Below are 21,053 nucleotides of genomic sequence, written 5' to 3'. Positions count from 1 at the left end.
GCCTCCAGCAGCTTTCGGGACAGCTCCCGTAAAGACTTCGGGTTCCTGGCCCGGCAGTCGGAGCACGACTTCAGGTCGTGGTCGCGCTTCAGGCACACGAGGTGTGGATCCTTGATCAGCATCAACTTGTGACAGGAGTCACAAGGTTTTAAGCAAGTCCGACAATGTGACATCCCTGCATGCACCAGGAGTCTAACGACTCGAAAAAGATGTTGACAAAAAGTCGATAAAGTATTAGTCAAAAAATTACTAAGGGTACTGCTCTCTCCGGATCTACGCTGGCAGGCGCGGAAAAAGAAAGAACTGACGTAAGCGTGCAGGGGTGGCGTCTAACTAGATACCGCGACGCCATCCTGGCGATCATGATGCCGAACGCAGAGTTGACCGACTCACAGGGGCACTGCAACTAAAATATTTCTACAGATCAAGTCTGCGCCTGGGGGTAATTCTAAGGTGAGGAATCTATAACTAATAGTCTCTTTGATTGAGATATATATATATATATATATATATATATATATATATATATATATATATATATTTTTTTTTTTTTTTCCATTTAAAAGAACTCATATCGGACTAATATTCACAAAGAGACGATCCGACTTTCTTATGTTCTTAGTTTTATCCAGGTAGAATTTTAGAACCCTTTTGAGGTCAAGAGAATGCAACGCCCTCTTAGGAGGGGTGGTAGGGTACGGAAAAAAGGTGTGGTAACTAATTGACTGATGAATATGAAAATCCGAGACAACCTTAGATAGAAAACTAGGGTGGGTTTTCAGGACCACTCTGCTAGCATGGAAGAAAACAAGTTATTTGCCTGTAACTTCAGTTATCCAGTATTGGTATCTTTCATAGATTCACATGCCTGAATCATTCCCCGTCACCGAGGCGGGAGTCACACAGTACATAAAAAAGCAGTGCCAAAAGTAAATTATAGTAGTAGGCCCAAGAGAAAGGCCTGAGGCCTAAACTGCAGTAGCCTATCTACCTCATTATGCCAAGAGGACTAAGAATGTTGTCCCAGCCAATCAGCTTACAGCACCCTCTAGAACCCTCTCTGCAGATCCAGTTCTCCTCAGATTTTCGTTAGCAAAAGTGGGAAATGAGTATCCCAAAGATTAGAGAACTGACTCTCCGGGGAGGAGGGTGGGTGAATGTGAATCTATGAAAGATACCAATACTGGATAACTGAAGTTACAGGCAAGTAACTTGTTTTCTTATCCAGTATTGGGGTATCTTTCATAGATTCACATGCCTGAATCAGAGTAGCAAGCAGTATTCCAGGTAAGAGTCGGTTGCGGACGGTGGGAGACTTATAGTAATACACTCCCAAAACCATTATATTTACCAACCAACCAGTGGGAAGCAAGTACATTGTTAAAGATAAAACATGACCAGATTCCAAAGAGTCGTCCTATAATATTAATCAGTAAGAATAACATCACACATAAAAAGTAGGCAATTTGAAGTATGCTCACATCTTTATAATACACATATGTATTGAAAAGCATATCTTAACCACAAAATGAATGGACTGGTTACATGAAGTTGTTCTTATGGAAACAGATGACGTAAGACCGCTTGACCCACTGCCGCATCTTCTCGACTTGCCGATTGCAGGCAGTAATGTCTTCTAAACGTGTGGACATTCTTCCATGTCGCAGCACAGCAAATATTTTCTAATGTCACTCCTGCAAACAATGCTGTAGACGCCGCTACAGTTCTTGTAGAGTGAGATCTGACACTTCTTTGTAGTGGCCTGTTGGATTTGACATGACAAAAATGGATCGCAGAGGCTATTCATCTAGAAATTGTGGCTTTAGTGACCGCATTCCCCAGCGTAGCTTGGCCATAAGCCATGAATAACTGATCTGATTTTCTGAAGTTCTTTGTCATTTGAAGATAAAACTTCAAACATCGCTTGATGTCCAAAGAATGCAGTGTTCTTTCCGCTGGAGTTGTAGGATTTAGTTAGAAAACTCGTAATTTCACTGGCTCATTTAAATGGAAAAGAGAAGGCACTTTGGGTATAAAAGTTGGTTTAGTTCGGAGAGTGACACAATCCTGAGAGAAATGCAAAAAGGGTTCTTTTATAGTGAAAGCCTGAATTTCTCCTACTCTTCTGGCAGATGTCAGAGCTAGAAGTAGGGCGACCTTCCATGTTAAATACTTGAGGTCGGCTTTATGAATAGGTTCGAATGGGTGCTTCATCAGGTGCGAGAGGACCGTATTGAGTTCCCATTCCGGTGGGGAAGGCTTAACCGGAGGGTAAGCCCGGAAAATACCTCTCATGAACTGTTTTATTAACGATGAAGAACACAGTGATGGAATGTTAGCTACCTTCCTGAACCTGGATAGAGCCGCTAGATGGACCTTTATTGAAGAGAAAGAAAGACCAGAGTGAGCCAAATTTAAAAGGTAAGGAAGAATTCTTTCTGGAGGAGCTTCAATCGGGTGTAAAGTGTTTGAGATACACCAGGAGCAGAATCGCTTTCATTTAAGACGATAAGTCTTCAATGTGCTCTGGGCTCGCGCCTTTTCCAAGATGTCACAGCAATTCTGAGGAATTTGGAGGTGTTCAAATTCTAGAAGTCAGGAGCCATGCGTGTAATTTCAGAGATAGAGGGTCTGGGTGAAGTATCTGACCCTCGTTGCGTGATAGCAGTGTTGGATCCGGAAGAAATCTGATTGGAGTTTCCAGGGACAGCAACAAGAGCTCCTGAAACCAATACTGGCGGGGCCACCTGGGAGCAATCAGAATGAGATGGTAGCTGTAGCTTCATTTTGCGTAACACTCTTGGATCAACAGGATCGGAGGATATGCGTAAGCACAAATCCCAGACCATCGCATGGACAGGGTATACCCTCTTGATCCCTGTTGAGGGTACCTGCTGGCGTAATACTGACATTTCTTGTTCTGCTGTGTTGCAAATAAATCCAACGATGGCTTGCCCCGTGCCTGGAACACACTGTCCAGCTGAGTGTTGTCCAGTTCCCACTTGTGGCAGTCTGATACGGACCTGCTGAGCTTGTCCGCTAGGGTATTGTGCAAGCCTCTGACATGTTCTGCTCTGAGAGTTATGTTGTGAAGCGTTAGCCATTCCCATAACTCTTGAGCTTCCTTGAATAGCTTGGCTGATCTTGTTCCTCCCTGCTTGTTCACATAAAACTTGCAGGTGGTATTGTCCGTCCGGACCAGGACTGATGACCCTGCGATTCTGGGAAGGAATGCCTGCCTGTAAGGACAGGAATATGGCTCTCAATTCCAGACTGTTGATGTGACATTGTCTGTATTTTTGAGACCATTTGCCCTGCACTTGCAAATCTTGGAGATGACCTCCCCATCCCTCCATGGACGCATCTTTCGTCAGAACAAAGTCTGGATGAGTTTGCAAGAATGTGAGCCCTTGCTCCAGATTGCACAGTTGCGCCCACCATTTAAGAGCATGGGGTTATTTACATGGGGTTACTTTGATGATGTCGTCGAAGGAGCCTGTCGCTTGTTCCCACTGAAGATGTAGCTCCTCTTGCAGAGGTCGTATTTTCAGGCGTGCTAGTGGGATGAGATTTATGGCTGAGGAACACATTCCCAGAAGTGAAGTGAACAGGCGAACAGAAAGTGACTTTCTTTTTGACACTTGCATTGCTCATTTCTGCAGACGGAGCTGCCTTCTTGCGACAAGAATGCTTTGCATTGAATTGTGTCCAGACGAGCCCCCAGGAAAGGTAGAATCCTTCTTTGAAGTAATCGGGATTTGCCAGTGTTTACAGTGAGACCTAGGGACGCAAAGAGATTGCGACACTTTGTTATGTCGTTCTGTACCCTGTTCATTGAAGGACCTTTGATTAGCCAATCGTCCAAGTACGGGAAGACCTTGATTCCCGAAGAGCGTAATGTTGCCGCTACCGGAGCCAGGCACTTCGTAAAAATCCTGTGAGCCGACTTGAGTCCAAATGGGAGTACTTTGAACTGATAGTGGGCGCCAGCCACAGTGAAACAGAGATACTTTCAATGTTTTGGATGAATTGGGATGTGAAAGTATGCGTCTTCCATGTCCAAAGAAGCCATAAAATCTCCCTTGTTCAGGCAGCTTAGAATCTCTGAAAGAGTGACCATACGAAACCCATGTTTCTTGAGAGATCTGTTGAGATTGCACAGATCCAGGATCGGTCGCCATTCCCCTGATTTCTTCTTTATGAGGAAAAAACAGGAATAGAAGCCCGTCCACCCCTGATGAACTGGGACCTTTTCTATAGCGTTCTTGAGGAACATTGACTGAACCTCATTGAACAATAAGTGAAGACGAGGGGGAGGGGGTCCCCTGGGCGGAGTAGTTGGTGGTTTGGTGACTAACTCTAGGGTGTGTCCATGTTGAACGAGGTCTAGCACCCATTGGTCGGATGTAATCTGTTGCCACTGGTGTAGGAAGCCAGATATTTTCGCGCCCACAGGGAGGGAAGGAAATATGGGGGGTGCCCGGCTGATCTCACTGTTTTCTGTGAGTATCTCGCCCTTGATTGTTATTGCGTTTTCGGCCTCCTTGGCGAGAGAAACTAGCCGTTCTAGATTGTTGGTATGAAGATTGATAGTTCTGCCTGATGTTGTCTGTTTTGTGAGTAATAGTTTCCTCTAGAGGAGTATCCACGTCCTCTAGCGCCTCTAAAAGATCCCCGCTTGTACTGTAGGGAACCCAGGAATCTTGCGGTATCCGTGTCCGTTTTGATTGCCTGGAGGGCTTCGTTGATATGTTTCCCAAACAGAGATTCGCCATCATAGGCCATATCCAAGATCTTTAGTTGGACCTCAGGCCGAAAGGTGGTAGCCTTTAGCCCGCTCTGTCGTCTGAGAACTGCAGCGCCTGCCTGTTGTCAAAAACTTGTATTTGCAATGTCCAAAGCACAGTCGATGGTTTCTGCAGCTGCACGCTCCCCTTCCATCAAGATCTTTCACGCCTCCTGGGGCTTATCCTCTTGAATCAGATCAATTAAACTAGCCATGTCTGACCACATTTGGCGATCATAACGTCCTATGATCGCCAAAGAATTAGCTGCCCTGATTGAAGCAGCAGCCATGGTGAATTTTTTTTTACCAATGAGGTCCAAACGACGTCCCTCTTTATCTGGTGGCGTAGTGATGGGAGCAGCTGGGTTTTTTGATCTTTGCTGTGCGGCCTGCGAAATGACAGAATCTGGCCGGGGGTGTCCAATAAGGCATGAAGGGCTACCGAAAGGAGCACAATATTTTTTGTCAATCTGCGGTAGCACGGCAGGCTCAGAAGCAGGATTTTTCATTACCTTAATGCCCTCCTTCCATATGTAGTCTATAATAGGAATTGCCCTGGACACCTTCCTAGTTTCTGCTTTAAAATCGTGGAGAAAGCACTCCGACTGATCCACTGTCACTGATAGCTTGAACCTACTCGCAGCCCGCTGCATAAGGTTGTGAAACCCACCTATGTCTTCTGGTGGTGAATCTGAAGGCTGTGGAGTTGGTGCAGATTGAATGGGGATATTATATGAATCCCACGGATCCACAGGAGGATTATCTGGTAGCTTGCCTTCTTCTACTTCTTCATCCGAAGAAGCGTCTGGAGTCTGAGTGGGCAAAATAGGTTGCAGAGGTTCCGTGACCGGAGACCTAGGTGCTGGGATCTCAGGCTGAGGAATAGGGTCCGGAACTGTTGCAGGTTGAAGTGGAGAAACAACCTGCTGTGGTGGAAAGCGTTGTCTGTAGTCAGCCAACATGGCTTGTAAGTCCTGGATGAGACTCTGTGGTAGAAGGCTGGACGCTGAAGCCCAAGACTGCCTCTGGTATGCTGTACGATGAGGAACCACTATGTCCTCTTGATAGTAATGCTCCGTGTATTCGTCATCCTCCTCATCATCTTGACACTTAATGTTCAATTCCGAAGGATGGTGAGCTATCCCAAACGTTCCTTCGTTATCTCATCATCATAATCATCCTCCTCTTCATGAGCATAAGTCTCAAGGAGGTGAGATGGCGTAGGCGGTCAAATATAGGAGAATTCTTACCTTTGGTAAGATTTTAGTTGAAAAGCCTTTGAGGAAATAGGCGAAGAAAATGCTTGAACTGTGACTGGAGGCTTTATAGCAGCAGTGTCTATTGACACCGGTGGCTCTTTAGACAATGGAGACATTAGAGATTGAATCGTCGCCATAGGGCTCTTGATGGCAGACGTCGTGGATGGGACCATCGTCGACGGAACTGTCGTCAACGGAACTGTCGTTGACGGGCTTGACTTCTTCTACGACGGGACGGTTGTCGACGGCACCTTAGATGTCTTCGTCGACGATGGAGGCTTCGTCGACGGTACCTTCGTTGACGAGTGTTTAAACTTCGACGACGAGGCTGTCGACAACGGATGGTCGATGATAGTTTTCTTCACCACGATGGAAATCCTAGTTGACAGGATAGGAGAGGTGATAGCTGTAGTGGAAATTGTCGCCCTCGACGAAGGAGCTGAAGACGTGAAAGATGGTAGACATAGGAAAAGCTGAGGAGACAGAGCAGCTTTTACTCACAGTTTGAAGCTTTTTAGAGTCCTTAAGAGCTGAAGGCTCAGATAAAGATGATGGAGATCTCTGTGAAGATCCAGAAGTGGAGTGGGAGGACTTGACATGTTTTCTCCCCTCACTTGAAGAGCCATCATGTGATCTTGCTTTTTTACTGGAGGTTGAGGCTCTGTCATCATCATCAGCCGAAGAAGATTTGAGCCATAAAAGGACTCTGGCCTCCCTATCCCTTAAGGTCCTAGAAGGGAAGGTGCAGCAGATTTTACAATTTTTTGCCTCATGCTTAGGATAGAGGCAATAAATACAGTCCTTAAGTTGATCATCAACATGGACTCAGTTCTTCTCGCATGTTCTGCAAGGTCTAAACAAGGCCTTCTTGTCAAACATCCTGAAGAATGGAAAAAACTAGTAGAGACTCAGGGAGACTCCCTTCCACACGATGTGCGGTGAAAATCTGAGGAGAACTGGCTCTGCAGAGAGAGCTCTAGAGGGTGCTGTAAGCTGATTGGCTTGGACAAAATTCTTAGTCCTCTTGGCATAATGAGGTAGATAGGCTACTACAGTTTAGGCCTCAGGCCTTTCTCTTGGGCCTACTACTATAATTTACTTTTGGCACTGCTTTTTTATGTACCGTGGGACAACCCGCCTCGGCGATGGGGAATGATTCAGGCATGTGAATCTATGAAAGATACCTTAATACTGGATAAAATGAGATGAGACTCTTTAGAACAGTGCGCCTGGATCTCGCACACTCTACGAGCAGAGGTAATTGCCACTAAGGAAGTGGCCTTCCACGTCAGGTGAGGTAGTGATGCTTTGTGCAGGGTCTCAAAGGGAGGACCCATTAATTTAGAAAGGACTACATTAAGCTCACAGGGAGAAGAAGGAGACCTAACCGTAGGATAGGCTTTTTTCAGACCTTCAAGGAAGTCCCTAACTACTGGCATCTGAAAGTAAGAGACCTGCTTGGGCGACTTTCTGTAAGCTGTAATTGCCGCCAAGTGCACTTTAATAGAAGTAAACTGGAGACCTGATTTAGCCAAGTACAATAGGTATGGGGGAATAACCTGTTCCTGTCCAATAATGGGATTATGACCATTGGCTGTACACCACAGGTAGAAGCGCTTCCACTTAAAAGCGTATGACTTTCTCGTAGATGGTCTCCTCACCTCTTTCAGAATATGCATACAGTCTGGCGAGAGACCTAATGTCCATATTGGAGATACTCAGGAGCCATGCCGTTAATCTCAGAGACGGAAGGTTGGGTTGGAACACCCTCCCTTCGAACTTGGATAGTAGGTCCGGACGGCACGGTAACCTCCTGTGTGGTGTCTTGGAAAGGTGAAGAAGGTCCGGATACCACCACTGGTAAGGCCACACTGGTGCTATCAGGGTTATTTCGGTCCAGGACCTGTAAAGTTTGTTGATCACCAGTGGTATGAGTGGAATTGGTGGTAAGGCATGTCTCTGACCAATCTATCAAAAGCACATTCCCTCGGGAGGCTGGTTGAGGGTACCTGGATGGGAAGGCGTGGCATTTTTGCATTTGTTGCATCTGCAAAGAAATCGATGTCTGGGGAACCCCCATCTATGAAAAATGTCCTTTCTGACCCTGTTGTTTAGTGCACAGTCGTGTGCTTGGATGAAGTTACGACTTAGGATGTTCACATGCTTGTTGAGAGCACTTGGGAGGTGAATCGCCGATATGGTCTACTTCCTCTCTAGTAGCCACATTCAAATTAATTGGGCCCACTGAGATAGAGGCCTTGATCTGGTTCTTCTCTGTTTGTTTGTGTAGTACACAGTTGTGGTATTGTCTGTCTGAACCAACAGGGTGCGTGCCTTGATGGAAGGGAAGAACGACTTGAGCGCCAAGTGTACAGCTATGAGTTCCAACATATTGATGTGGTAACCTCTCTGTTTCTGACCAACTTCCCTGAACCTGTGGTGGACTCATGTGGGCTCCCCATCCTTGGAGGAATGCGTCTGTGACAAGTTGTTTGGGAAGTTCCTGGTGGAAAGGGACTCCTTTCAACAAATGATGACACTGCAGCCACCATCTCAGGGAGTCTTTGACTGTTTGAGGAAGAATTATGGTGTCCTACCAGCGGTTGGATATCTGAGACCCCATATCCTCTAATGCTTGGTGCAGAGGTCTCATAAGCTGTCAGGCGTTGGGGATGATGAAGATGCAGGAAGCCATGGAGCCCAGCAGAGAGGATACTTTCCTCTCTGCTGGGCTCCATGTCACACAAGGTGTGCGGAGGAGAGTGCATTGCTTGCAGTTGATTGAGAATAACCTCTCCTCCGAAGGAGATAAATTTGCATCTGCGGAGTCTAGAATTGCGCCCAAATAATACATTCTCAGTTGGACGGAGAATGGCCTTTTTGTAGTTGACGCACACACCCAACTGATTTAACACCCAAATGCAGGTGCTCTTGTAGAAGACTGGAAGATGCACTCTTGAGCAGCCAGTCGCCTGGCTATGGACAGACAAAGATTTTTTGCTTTAGCAGAAAAGCCGCTACCACCACCATGCATTTTGAGAATGTGCGGGGCTGACTTGAGTCCGAAAGGAAGGACTGGAAAGGCTCTGACGCTACCTGGAACCATTGAAATTTGCAATGTTTTCGGGAAATCGGGATATGAAAGTCAGCATCTTGAAGGTCTATGGAGCACATCCAGTCTCCTTGATGAATCTGAGTAACAATTTGGTGTAGTGCTAACATCCTGAATCTTTCTGTGTGGATAAACTTGTTTATGAGTGTGAGATTGAGTGTAGGCCTGTAATCTCTGGTTTGGCCTTTCTTTAGAGCCAGGAAGTAGCGGGAGTAAATCCCCTGTCGATGTTGTGGCCAGGGAGCTTCTTTGACGGCCTGTTTTTGCAACATGATGAATACCTTCGAAGTAGCTGTTGCTGATGGACTGATTATCTCCGAGGCTGGATTGAAGGGTGAGGGGACTTGAATCCGATTGAATATTCAATCTGCACAATATCAAGCACCCACTTATCCTTTATGATGTTGTGCCACTTGTCCAGATGAGCCATGACACTTCCACCCACTGGAGTGGGGAACAGCGCTGGGGAAAGCAAGCTCTCACTGTTTTGTCTGCTGTTAAGGAGAGGAAGCGGGTTGCTTGGAGACACCTCGATCCCGGTCGACGCTGACGATAGTGGGACCTGGACTGATGGTGTTGCGCAAACCAGTAAGGGGTTTAAACGCTCTGTTAAAATTAGCGACAGTTATAAGAACGTTATCAGCGTCTGAAGTATTTGTTTCTCCATGCCAACTGCCTTCAGGGTGTCAAGTTTGGACTTGATCCTGGACATCTCATCGTTTGCATGAACAGCAAAGTTCTGTTGAAGGGCCGGTTCAGAATCCTGTGTTGGGCCTCAGGTTTTAGACCTGTGAGTCGCAGCCAAGAGGAGTGCTTAGTGCAGATGCCATGTGAATAACCATGGGTCGCCAGATCTGAAGCATCGGCTGCTGCACTAATGACCTGGTTCGCTACCAGTCCTCATCATAGTAGCATCTCCTGAAAATCCTGCTGATCTTCTTTTGGCAGTTTTTCTGCGAATCTTGAGAAAGAGTCCCATAGTGACCTTTCATCTTCCTAGGAATGCAGAGGCACTAGCGGCCTTCATATAGGAAGCTGAAGTGTTACAAATACTCTTCCCAAGGGAGTCCATAAATTTGCTGTCTTTGTCGGGTGTGACTGTGAAGGAGGACGCCCCCTGTGTGAGCTTTTCTTGCTGCCTCCACTATATCGGGGTCCGGTGTAGGGTCGGACCTGATATTGGTCTGAGGCTCTGTACTTTAGGTCGAGGACCTAAAGGCTGCGCTTGCGCAGTCTGGGGAGGAGATTTAATGATTCTTAGTAGGGCTTTAGAACCCGCCTCCCTGGCCCGTCTCTCCCCCATTGGCTGGCTTCCTAAACGGAGGCCAGCCATTGGAGGAGAGATGCGTCACTCCAATTTAGCCCAGTCTTTTTCGGATTCGGGGGTGTCATTTTTGCTGTTCTTTAGACAGTGACGTCTGTCACTCAAAACAGCAAAACCACGCCCCAATTCTGAAAAATTCAGAAGCCTGCAGCCGCCATTTTCTTTCCCCAGCAGTGAAGGTGAGCCTCGAGCCTCTGCCTCTGCCCCCGTTTGTGCCGTTTTTTGTGCTCCTCTACCTCTGTTTGTGCCGTTGTTCTAGCTTTCCTTTATTTATTTAATTCACCGGGAGCCAGCCGTCTCTCCAGCAGTGGGCTTTCCGCGAGAGGGCCTCACTGGGGGCAGTCATGCAGCGAGCGGCAGAGGCAGGGGGCTCCTTCGCCTCTCTCCGCTTCGATAACCTGGCCCTGCGCGCACAGCCGGTTTTGTGTATTTATTTAATTCACCGGGGGCAGCCGTTTCTCCAGCGTACTCTGTTTGCCGATTTTATTTATTTATTTAATTTACCGGGAGCCTACCCTGGATTACAACTATTGAATTAATCGGCCGGAGAAGCTGCATGCAAACGCATAAAGATGCTAAATTGGACAGAAGCGGGCCGCATATATTATTATAGTTGAAGCCCTCGAGACGAACAGGACATTTCGCCATGATGATCATAGAGAAAACGCCTGTCCCGGATGTGATTCTCTGCTGTCCGTCAGATCTGGAGCCCGGCACGTTCTAACGTTAGTAACCATAGAGATGTGGCCGATCTGTGCCGGAAATCATAGAGTCGTTGCTGGGAACCATAGAGCGCATGCTGTTGTTCCTCGCCGGAGCGCTGTGATCGGCGCACACTGAAAATGGCTCAGCTACTGCAGGAGGCGGTGCGGGAGTTTGTGGCAGTGACCGGGGCCGAGGAAGAGAGGGCGTGCTTCTTCCAGGAGGGCGCTGAGTGGAACCTACAGGTGCAGTTGGGAGAGTGGGTTAGAGAGATCAGAAACCACCCAAAAAATGTAGTGCTAGAAACGGCCACCATCCCCTAACACCAGGTCTGGGAGAGAGCAGTTTCCCTTTCACTCCTTCAACAGTCCATTCTATGGTATAGCGCCAACACAACCGTCATGATGGCCCATCAACACCCTCCCCCTTTCAAATGGTACATCACTCTCTCACCTTATTCTATCTCATAGAGTGTATACCATCGTACTCTTGATCCACCCTGGTAGCAGCTGCAAAACACACTTCATCTGATCTGGTGCAGCCGCCCAGTCTCGCCTCATCTAGTTTGATACAACTGCGGCATTTTCCCTCCCCTTGCCCAGTCTGCACTGTATCAGTATATCACATCTAATCTGGTGCAGTTAGAGCAACTGGACTTAAGAGAGCGTGGGAAACCCCATTTTGTGACAGAGGTAGGAAATTATGTGGTATAAAAAGTCAAGTCCTGCATCAGTGTGTTGTAAATTCAGTGGTAGTGTTCTCTGTTTTTTCATCTGAACACATTGATACAAAAGTGATCCTTATGTTATGCAGCCTACAAAGGTATCTTAAAATGGAAACGTATACAGGTTCACCAGATCCTTTTGAAAATAGTATTCTCTAAGAAATAATGATTAGAACTGCCTTAACAAAAAAAATCACCTCATTAATTCCGGTTTAATATACTCATCAACAGCTGAGACATGACCAGGCAACTTTTACAAATTGTCTGTTACTTCCCTTCATTGCAGGTGTTTTTATATTAACATTTGTTCCGTTTGAAATCGGATCAGTTGTTTTCAGTCATTAACATTTGCCAGTTATTCGGCAGAGGGTATGTTTTAGTACTCAACATGTATGATACGTTAGTACTGTACAGTACAATGCTTTGCTACAGTTGAAATTCCCTAGTTGCATTCTGCGTGCCTGCATGTTGAATGGAAAGGTGCTCCAGATGCGGCATGTATCATTGATCTACTGCAGGATGAGACAGTTTGTGGCTGTGCACTGTCCGTGCTAATGTATGCTAAGTGGAAAGGCTTTGTGTTAGCTAGAGGTGTTTAAGTGTGTGTGTGACTCTGTGTGTGTGTGGGTGGCTCTGTGTGTGGCTCTGTGTGTGGCTGGGTGGCTCTGTGTGTGGCTGTGTGTGGCTGGGTGGCTCTGTGTGTGGCTGTGTGGGTGGGTGGCTGTGTGTGTGGGTGACTCTGTGTGGGTGGCTCTGTGTGTGGGTGGCTCTCTGTGTGTGGGTGGCTCTCTGTGTGTGGGTGGCTCTCTGTGTGTGGGTGGCTCTCTGTGTGTGGGTGGCTCTCTGTGTGTGGGTGGCTCTGTGTGTGGCTCTGTGTGTGGCTGTGTGTGGCTGGGTGGCTCTGTGGGTGGCTGTGTGGGTGGGTGGCTGTGTGTGTGGGTGACTCTGTGTGGGTGACTCTGTGTGGGTGGCTCTGTGTGTGGGTGGCTCTCTGTGTGTGGGTGGCTCTCTGTGTGTGGGTGGCTCTCTGTGTGTGGGTGGCTCTCTGTGTGTGGGTGGCTCTCTGTGTGTGGGTGGCTCTCTGTGTGTAGGTGGGTGTCTCTGTGTGTAGGTGGGTGGCTCTCTGTGTGTGTGGGTGGGTGGCTCTCTGTGTGTGGGTGGCTCTGTGTGTGTGTGTGTGGGTGGCTCTGTGTGTGTGTGAGGGTGGCTCTCTGTGTGTGTGTGTGGGTGGCTCTGTGTGTGTGTGTGGGTGGCTCTGTGTGTGTGTGTGTGTGTGTGTGTGTGTGGAGCTCTGTGTGTGTGGCTCTGTGAATACTTTCTACTACTCTCTAATGCTCACCTATTGCCATTGTAAATGACGATACCATTTATTTATGTTTTTAAAAAAAATGAAGAAAAATGTCATGAGCAATGCCAATAACTCTACCTTTAATAATGCCGAGACCATTGCATTGTAAATTTTTGTTTGATAATGCGCTGTGATGGAGGGATTCAAAGAAGACTGAAGCAGAGGTGATTGCAGTCGGCATCTCAATGTTCAGCTTTGTCGCCACCCCCTACACAGAACCTTGTTGAACGTGATAATATCGTCCACTGGCAACACTCTCGCAGAAGGGGTGGCAGACAAAGTAGGGGAATAGTATTCCACAGAGTTTCTGGATGTGTCTGTCAACCTGGATGGAGTTCTCAGTCTACGCCCCAGAGGTCTTGAGGATTGAGAATGGGGAGACCTGGTATGAGACCACCTATGAGGTGTTCGAAACCAACGTCTTCTTGGAGAAAGAGATTGCTGTCATCATGGAGATCCTCTAGGGGATCTTGTGACAGGTGAAGATGAACGCACCCCTCTAGCAGATGTTCGGGAGGGGGGATATCTTTGGAGTAATCCGACCCTGGACTGCGCCTTGGCACTCTCCAATCTTTCACACTTCAGACAGTCAGTCAGTCAGTCAGTCAATCACTTTTATTCGATTTTTTAAAAAATCATAAAAAGACACCGGATACATTTCAAGAATTACACATACTAAAAATTAAATGATCACGAGAAAAATATTTGCATAATATAAATACATAATAATTCATAGTTCATGACGTCGAAGTAATATAAAGTGACATGTGCATAAACAATTTATGTAAACAATCAAAAAGATAAAAAAAATACATTTAAAACCTTTGATACATCAATATATCTATATTCTTATAGAAATCACATTTAAAAAATGTCGTTTATAATCAATCCATTATAGTTTTTGCTGCGCTTCTTATTAATGCGTACTCCTGCTACTACAAAATTTGCAACATGGAAAGTGACATGTGCATTGTGCAAAAGTTGCAGGAATAGGAGTGCAGGCCTCACTTGTAGAAAACGGGCATCTCCAAGGATGGGAACAAGATATTTCCTTCTGATTTTATCATAGTGATCACAGAACATAATAAAATGTAAAGTGTCCTGGGGTGAGAAATTATCACAGTCACAAGGTTTGCTATTATCAGGAGTATCCCATCTATAGTATGTGCCCAATAGAAAATGAATTAAATTCAAACAAAATCTAATTAGAAGAAAGCGGTGGAATTCATTATTTACAAATACCAGGTAAGGTTCTGGACCTGGAACAGTTTTGAGTGTGAAATTCCTTCTCACTTTAATTTTCTTAAGTTCAACTTCCTCTCGCTCTGTGCTAAAAAGGTTCATCAGTGATTCCTTTATTATTTTAACACCCTCCTTCCTTATGTTCTCGGGGGAATTAAAAAGGTCGATACGTCCCGCCTGTGCTAACATGTTTTTCACATACAACATCCATGGGATCTTGAGTACTCCATCCATGTTTAAACAATCTTCTAGAATTTTATGATTTAAAGAAATCTCTTCATTTAACCAGGTTTTTAGCCAAGAAATAACAGGGGCAGATTTTATGACGTCAGAGACGTACCCAACCCCCAATTCTGAATGAATAGTGAAGGTGGGGGTAGACTGGGGAACAGAAAGTAATGATCTTAAAAACCTGTTCTCTGCCCTTTGAATAGGGACAGGCTCTATGCATCCCCAGATTGAGGCCCCGTAGTTGGCGATTGCGATGCTCTTAGCATTATATACTTTGAGGATCGCGCTCTTCGGTCTTGAACCCAGTTTTCTAGCAAAATTTAGGATGGCCCCTGCGGATCTACTCAGTGCATTAGATTTGGCCTTATATTGGGGACCCCATGTGCCTTTATCATCAAATAGGACGCCCAAGTATGTATAAGAGGGAACCCTTTGAACCTCCTTTCCTGTGCAAACCAGGGTTATGGGATTCCTCCTATTCCCTTTTAGTCCCATAATCATGACGTGGGATTTTTGTGTATTTACTTTTAGATCCAAAGAGGTCATGAAATCCCCAAAAGAGGCCAGAAGTTTGTTCAGGGCAACGCCAGTTCTCGCCAAGAGGACCGCGTCGTCCGCGTACAGGAGGACTGGAATGTTAGTCTCTCCTGCACGCGGAACGTCGGCGCCCAAGGCGGAAAGTACCGGCTCCAAGGTGTTTATATACAAAGTAAAGAGGAGAGGGGCAAGGATACATCCTTGCCTCACTCCTCTCTCGGAGCTAAAGGGTTTGGTGCATCTGCCGTCCCAAGTTACTCTAACTGAGGCCTCCAGCCCCTGATGCAGGTCAGCCAAAAAGCCAACTAACGATTTTTCAATACCTATATCCAGGAGGACCCCCCACAGCCTTGACCTGTTAACCAGGTCAAAGGCTGAGGAGAGATCCATAAAAGCCATATATAAGGCTCCTTTCTTAACTAAGGTGTATTTGGTAGTTATCAGGTATAAGTTTAAACACTGATCCAATGTGCTTCTTTTAGCCCTAAAGCCATATTGAGCATTAGAAAGAATTCCCCTGCCCTCCAGCCAAGATGTTAGTCTCCCCAAAATGACTCTGCCCAAGATTTTAACAGCAGAGTCAATCAGGGAGATAGGTCTGTAACAGGCAGGGTCACTCTTGAGGCCTTTTTTAAAGATGGGCATGATGTAGCCCATGACTGTGGGATCACACCCATTCTAGCAGCATTAAACACATTTTTCAGAATCTTTGACCAAAATGTAGGTGCTGCTTTGTATATATATCGGCCGGGACCCCATCAGGTCCCGGGGCCTTGTTAATGGATGTCTTATTTATAGCGTCTTCTATCTCATCTGTTAGAAAGGCTTCAATTGGATCAGTGTTAGAATGGTCAAACCTATCTTGTAGTTGACTGGGTGCAGTATGTTTATAGATGTTGCCAAAGTGGGATAACCACAGGTCATCCGGTATGACACACTCTGCTGAGTGGCTATCTCCTTTCGAGAAGTAAGAGTGATTTATAACTTCCCAGAATTTGGAACTATCCCGAAGGACCTCTGGTGATTGAAGGTCCAGCCAGGCCTGCTCTTTAATGTCCTTCTTTATTTTCCAGATGGCCTGTTTGTACTCCTTCCTTAGTTGGATTACTTTAGCTTTGTTTCTTGGTGACTCTTTTAGGGCATTTAACAGGTCAGAGTGAGCCCTTGAGCAGTTAGAGTCAAACCATCGTCTAGCAATCGGTCTCCCCTTTTTTGGCTTAAGGGTTAAGTCCTTATTGATTTGTTGGCATAGTCTATTAAAAGCCTGTACAATAGTGCTATTGGTCGAAAGGGGGTCTAAACAAATGCCGACTTCCTTTTCTGCTTTAATTAAAACTTCCTGTAGGAAGGTAATTGGTGTTACATTAGACCATTTCAGCCTTCTCCCTTTGTCTATGGATGTTAAATTTCTCACAGATTGTATACCTGGTTCATTAGAGTTTTTAAAATCAATGAGTACAACTTGAGACACCTCTAAAACCACAGGGTCGTGGTCGCTAAAAATAGAGTCCACGACTCTATAGCTTAGAATATAATTCAAAATAAAAGATGAAATAAAGATGAAATCTATGATTGAGCCTGTGTCTTTCCCTTTGTATGTCGGTGGTCTCGGACCTAGCGGACAACAGCTAGATTCATATAAATTGTGAGTAGCCAAGAAATTTTCCAAGCCCTCCCCTCCTTTTGTATGTTCAAAGTGTACTGAGAGTGCATTGGATGGGCCATCCTCAACATTAACTTTACAATTCATACTACAAGGGTGGATATTAAAATCTCCTGACAATATAATCTCATAACCATGTTTGCTTAATTTGTAATTTTCCAAAAATTCATCCAGTAACATCAAAACTTGGTTATTATTAACACATTCAGGAGAATTATAAAAATTAATCAACAAAATAGTAAGTGAGTTTGACATTGATAACTCTACCACCAAGAAATGCGGGGAGCAAGACTGTAACTGTTTGGCTTTCCCTTTCAAATTAAGTGAGATAAAAGTGGATAAGCCACCCTTTGCTCTACCCGAAGTGGATCTTACAGGGCTTCCCATTAGACACAATAGGGGTCTGATTGGTGACATTTGCCTTCTCTAGTCAGACCAAGTCTTCCGTTGGCAGAAGAGGGGAAAAACGGTTAGACAAAGGGACACTTTCTCTACGTACATTAATCAGTTGCGATGTCATTGTGGTGGGTTGGGTGACATGCTGATTGATGGGAACTGAAGGTCTAGCCTTAGATTGCATTGCAAAATCACATGGTCCTAGGGTTGAGCTATGTTTTCCCCCGGCTGACTTATGTGTAAGAAAGTTAGTTTTTTGGCCCCCCCTTGGTGGATAAAAGTAACCCAGAGGTAAAGGTCTAATGTCGTTGTTAATTGTGGGTGACCCGTCCCAGAATAGTTTATCAGCCACTCCTTTATCTGAGAAGTTAACAACTATACAATCTCCTTTAATATTCTTATTTCCATGTCCAACCCACCCCACCCTTCTGGCCATAAAAATAAGGGGTGATATCTAGTTCGCCACTTGAGTATTGCTTGCACCATCCTTTAGATTTATCTAAGAGATCTATAGTAGACTCTCTTTCCTTATGAGGCAGTGGTGGGACTCTGCATATCACTGCTACATACGGAGCTGCTTGAGGAGGAAGATGCAATCTAGCAGTGTTGGTTAGGCTATGGTTGTACAGACTATTATGGTCTGTTATGGTGTTTCCCTGTGTGGTAATCTGAGAGGTAACGCCACAGCTAGGCACACTGTCTGTGGCTGACGAAAAAGTTGGTGGGTCCATAGTATGTTGAGATTGTATATTAGATGGAGTAATTTTAGTTGTGGTGCAGTCCATTGACTCCCCCGTATAAGGAACATTAGGCTTAGACTTGTTAATGTCTTTTGGCAGCTGCTCTTTAGCCCGAAAGTCATTTATGAATGTGTCTATTCTCTCACACCTTTTTAACAGTCCTGCCAGACAACTGTTCAGGCAGTCCACGATGTCTTTGCCAATTTCTTCCAGTATTGGCTCAAGGCGAGCAGTAACCAAGTCCTCCAATTTATCTCCCATTATTGAGCAAATATCTTTAACAAGATCCTGATGGTTAGAAATAGGGGCACCTTTCTTTCCTGTTTTCTTAACTTTCTTTCTGGAACTGTTAGGAGTCATCAACACACCCAACTCCCCATTCTCAGTGTGTTGCTCTACTAAGTCTATTATATTGGGGTTGTTGGCTGGCAACTCCTCAGCCAGCGGAATCACCACAGTAGAGTGTTGGGAATGCTCAGTGTCAGTGACAGTGGGGTTAGAAGCTTTGCTCAGTTCCAATTCTTTCTCAGCATTTGCGATTTTTTGATTAATGGCTCCTACCGCCGATGTGAGATATGAGATAATAGTGTCTGCCTTGCGTGGCACTTTAGCTTCTTTAGCCCCCTGACCCTCAGGACCCAGGAATTTTCGCTTACCCATTTATCGTGCCAAGGGGGGTGGCCCGGCCCGGCCTCTTCTGGCCCCTGACGGCCACAGACGGCCCCACCCTTGTCCCGGGCTTCTCCCGGTCGCTCCCGCGCGCGACTCGCGGGGCGAGGGGGGGTGTCAGCCTTTTACTGGCGCCTCCGGGCGCTTCTGGCGCGTCACGGGCGCGCTGCCGCCCCAGGGGCTGCTGGGAAGTGTGGTCCGGTCCGTCCGGACTGCCTCGCTGAGTTTCCGTGTACCGCGCTGCCGCCGTTTCCCTCACGGCTCAGCCCGTTGGCGTGGCAATGTTGGTGAGAGTCTTCTGGTGTCCCCCCTGGTCTCGCGGGGTCAGCCTTTTACTGGCGCCTCCGGGCGCTTCTGGCGCGCTGCCGCCCCAGGGGCTGCTGGGAAGTGTGGTCCGGTCCGTCCGGACTGCCTCGCGGTGTTTCCGTGTACCGCGCTGCCGCCGTTTCCCTCACGGCTCAGCCCGTTGCCGTGGCAATGCTGGTGAGAGTCTTCTGGTTCACACTTTTAAACCACCTAGGTGTAAGATTAACCAGCTGTGTTGTTGTCCTGGAGCCTGAGATCTCTCCGGCGTTATCTGCACAATTCTAATGTACGGAGAAGATGATGTGCTCTTCAACGTCGACTGTGCAGATCTCGGCATCGGACTTTGACATTTCACCACCTGAACCTTTTTTGACGTCGAAGGCACTCTCGACGTCGGCACAGGCGAACCAGTCATTCTCTGTCTTTTTGCCGGTGGTGGCATGTGAGACGACATCAGCTGCAATGACGACCCTCTTTGCCTCGATGTAGGTGATGGTGACAGAGCAAGCGATCACGCCTAGATGGAGGCGAGATTCTCGGTGTCGAGTGTCTATGGCTCACTGTTCGAGTCTTCAACTTCAGCTGAGGAGTTTTCGACGTCGGCTGAGGAGACCTAGGCAGCAACCGCCCAGGTCTGGACGAGGGTGGTGGGGGGGGGCGCGGCACCTCGATGTTGATCGTCAATGTTCTGCCGTCAGTGGGGAACCCGACCTCGACCGTCATCGCAGAGCAGCCTACGTTGGTCGATGAGTTTGAGACGCTGCTTTAAGTCTAAACATAGCTGATGTCATTTGCGACAACGGTCTCTTTGACATCGACTTTGCCTTAGTTGAAGGGCCTGGGGTGTTGTCGGCGATCGTTCTTTCGACGTCGACCGCGGCAATAGTCTTCCTGTCGACTATTTGGATGCCGGCGGTGAGCATAGAGGTATCTTCTCTCTGTCGACAGCGAAGCAGAGCAGTGCCTTGTTTTTTCGCCTCATTTTCTATACTGGACCGCATTTGAGAGGAGGGCTCTTTAAAAGGCAGTTTATTACCTTCCAGGCCACTTGTAGAGATTCTTTTCCTCTCTCCTACATGGCATGCAGTTTAATCCTTTCCCTGTCCCGAAGAGTCCTCCTGGAAATTTGCTGGTATTAATAACACTTGTCTGGCTGGTGTGAGGATGGAGAACACACAAAGCAGACAACAGAGTGTGGGACCGATTTAGCAATTTTCGTACCACACGAAGAACACTTGTTAAAAAAGGGCTGGCATTTCCGACAAAAAAATTATATAATTCAAAGTTAAAAAAAAAAAGTTGCATTAGTACAAATTGTATTCAAAGACGTTGAGTGAAGTAAAAAAAAAAAGGGGGGGGTCCTGACAGAAATAGCCGGAAAAAAGGAACTGACCTAACGGTCACCTGTGGGGCATGATGGGAAGCTGGAAGTTTTGGAGGTCTTAAAGGCATAGCGCCCGTTTTAATCTGTTGCGTTTTCTACATGCAGCCTTTGGGCTAACGGCCTGCTATTTCCTTGCCTTTTTCCTTAAAAATAAAGGCTATGTTGAAATAGTGAAGAGTGCATTTTTCTATGTTACAGAAATGTTGAATAGATATGTGTTATTTTAAATTAAAAATATAATGCAATTTTGGCATTTTAGCCTCGTTGGTGGTTAGGCTGCATATATATGTGTAGATATATATTTCTGTATGTTTCACAGTACAACGTACTGAATTTGGTTAATCATACACACACACACACATATATATATATATGTATGTATATATATATATTTTTTTCTATAGATGCTCTGGGTTCCCCACACGAGTGCGGGACTATTCACTGCTCATAACTGGAATGGCATGGTGAGCAAAAAAACTATGGATTTAGAACCAGATCTCTGTACTGGGGTCAATGTATGACATTGTTCTGCATTCTGTCCATCAATTGTGGTTTTTGAATAACAATTGATGAGCATCCCCTGGAAGAGAAAGCCAGAGTTCTCTCAACACTTGGGCAACGGATCTTTTT

The 21,053-nt window shown here is 46.2% G+C and overlaps 1 protein-coding gene across 3 annotated transcripts in view; it reads right to left on the bottom strand.

Moving 5' to 3' along the window:
• Nucleotides 1-21,053, bottom strand: part of ZMYND11 (zinc finger MYND-type containing 11) — a 685,469-nt gene that overhangs the window by 108,082 nt on the left and 556,334 nt on the right. The gene's annotated exons all lie outside the window — the stretch shown is intronic.

The sequence above is a fragment of the Lissotriton vulgaris genome, chromosome 10, assembly GCF_964263255.1.
Source record: "Lissotriton vulgaris chromosome 10, aLisVul1.2, whole genome shotgun sequence".
NCBI lineage: Eukaryota > Metazoa > Chordata > Amphibia > Caudata > Salamandridae > Lissotriton > Lissotriton vulgaris.
Note: the sequence above shows the minus strand (reverse complement) of the source record. Positions and strands in the feature narration are given on the sequence as shown.